The 2,541-nt window shown below is 36.1% G+C and overlaps 1 pseudogene; it reads left to right on the plus strand.

Moving 5' to 3' along the window:
- Window positions 1-203: 203 nt before the first annotated feature.
- On the plus strand, window positions 204-2,016 carry LOC130981232 (blue-light photoreceptor PHR2-like; annotated as a pseudogene).
- The last annotated feature ends 525 nt before the right edge of the window (window positions 2,017-2,541 follow it).

Consider the following 2,541-nt stretch of genomic DNA (forward strand, 5'->3'; position numbering starts at 1 on the left):
TAACCTATGTAAATGATATTGTTGTCACTAAAAGTGACATTGGTGAAATAGACAAACTTATCTCTAATCTCAATAAAATCTTTCCGCTTAAAGATCTTGAAAAACTCAGTTATTTTCTTGGGTTAGAATTCTCCTATTTAACAGATGGATCCATTCTAGTTTCTCAAAAAAAGTATGCTTGAGATCCGTTACAAAAGGCCAAAATGGACACTGCAAATTCAATGCCTACTCCTATGATCTCAGCCTTGAAGCTTACATCTAATGGTGCTGAGCATTTTCAGGATCCTAAATTGTATAGAGAGATTGTTGGATCACTTCAGTATTTGACTATTTCAAGATCAGATATTGCTTTCTCTGTGAACAAAGTCTCTCAATACATGCACTCTTCAACAATTAAGCACTGGAAAGCTGTCAAACGCATCCTCAGATATATTGCAGGTACAGTATCAGCAAGCATTAAATTTAAAAAATGTACTGACTTGAGAATATTTGCATTCGTAGACGCAGACTGGGCAGAGGATTTGGAGGATAGAAAATCGATTACTGGCTATTGTGTATACTTAAGAAGCAATTTGGTATAATGGATGAGCAATAAGCAAGCCAAAGTTAGTCGCAGTAGCACTGAGGCAGAGTATAGGAGCATGGAAGCATCTCAATTAGAACGAGTGTCTATACAGTATCTTCTAAAGGAGCTTCGGATTCTACAATCAATAGCACCTACTATTTACTATGATAATCAAAGTGCTTGTACATTAGCGGCTAACCCGGTCCTTCATACTAGGTGCAAACACATGGAAATTGACCTTCACTGCCTAAGAGAGATGGTGAATCAAAAACAACTCTATGTCCTCCATATACCTTCTATAGATTAAATTGGGGATATTTTCATCAAATTCCTCTCATCATCTCTATTTTACAAATTTCGAGTCAAACTTAGAGTGGTTCTTTAACCCACTACTAAGTTTGAGGAAGGCTGTGAATGAATATAAGTGAATTAGTTAGTCTTTATTGGTAACTTCACTATATATATTATATTACTCTATTATTTAATACAGTAGTTACAATTGCAATGTATTAGTTTTCAGTTTCACACTTTCACTTCCATTTCCACTTCCATGTCTTAAGTCTCATTCTCCTTCTCCAATTCTACTTGCTGCATCAATGCATGAGAACACTCTCATGCTTCCAATTTCTTACTCTATCTCAATTGCTATTAATTATTATTAGGATTAAGTATTTTTTTTCGTCCCTAAGGTTTAGAGTCAAAATCAAAATCGTCTCCCTTTTTCCTTATTAAAATCATCTCAACGTTCAAAATCACTTTAAAATCATCATTTTCACTCTAAAAAGACAAAATTATCCTTATAAAAAATAAATTATAAAATAAAAAAATTAATCTCCACCATTTACAATGGCTTCATTATCCCCCTCTCTCCCTCCATCATCCTCTCAACCCATTTTCTCCTCCAACCAAAGATTCAAACTTTGTTCTCTCCTCAATAACCCAATACGCTCAAAGTCCCAACCCAAGCTTCTTCCCTCGCCTACCTTTCTCTCTCTACACCAACCCCACTTTCTCTCTCCTCAAACTCCATTAACAACAAACTTTCATTTAAGTTAACAATCTCCCACAATCCACTCCAATCCCCTTTCCCTTTTCTCCCCTACCGCCCTTTTGACCCTTTAGGCGCTGCCGCACTCCGCCGCGCCACCGTCGTGTGGTCTCGTAACGACTTACGCGTCCACAACAACGAAACCATAAACGCCGCACACAATGAATCACTCTCAATCTTAGCTGTGTAGTGCTTCGACCCTTCAGATTATGGCAAATTCTCTTCAGGGTTCGACAAGACCGGTCTTTTCCGTACCAATTTTTTTATCCAATCCATTTCGAATCTCAGAAAGAATCTTCAAGAGCATAGATCAGATCTCGTTGTCAGGGTTGGAAAACCCGAAATGGTTTTTGTTGAGCTTGTTAAAGCTGTATTGGTGTTGTATCAAAAAAATTATTGTTGAATAAATTAATTATTATTGTTATTTTCTTTTATGTCTTTTCTTCTATTGTTTCTATTGAGAAAGAGTATGTGGGTTACATCTGGTTGTAAGAGAGTGACAGTGGGATGACGGTAGAAGTGTGGGTGATTAAGTGCATGTGGTGGTGGGTGGGTGAGTTTTAGAGGTTCACTGGTGAGGTTGAACGGTGGTAGATGATGATGACGATGAAGGAATGGAGATGAAGAGGAGGTGAAAGAAAATGATAGTGGACTAATTTACTTACAACATGGTGGAACTGATGATGATGGTGGGATGGTGTTTAATTTTTTTATTTTATAATTTATTTTTTACAAGAGTAAATATGTCTTTTTTAGAGTGAAAAGGATAATTTTAAAATGTTTTTGAATGTTAAGGATGATTTTAATAAAAAAAAAAGGTCGGGTACAATTTTAATTTTAATCTTAAATCTTAGAGACGAAAAAAGTACTTAATCACCACCACCATCATCTGCAAAGCAAGCTAGACTACTGTCTTTAATATGTATTG

The sequence above is a fragment of the Arachis stenosperma genome, chromosome 5 (genome assembly GCF_014773155.1).
Source record: "Arachis stenosperma cultivar V10309 chromosome 5, arast.V10309.gnm1.PFL2, whole genome shotgun sequence".
In the NCBI taxonomy this organism is placed as follows: domain Eukaryota; kingdom Viridiplantae; phylum Streptophyta; class Magnoliopsida; order Fabales; family Fabaceae; genus Arachis; species Arachis stenosperma.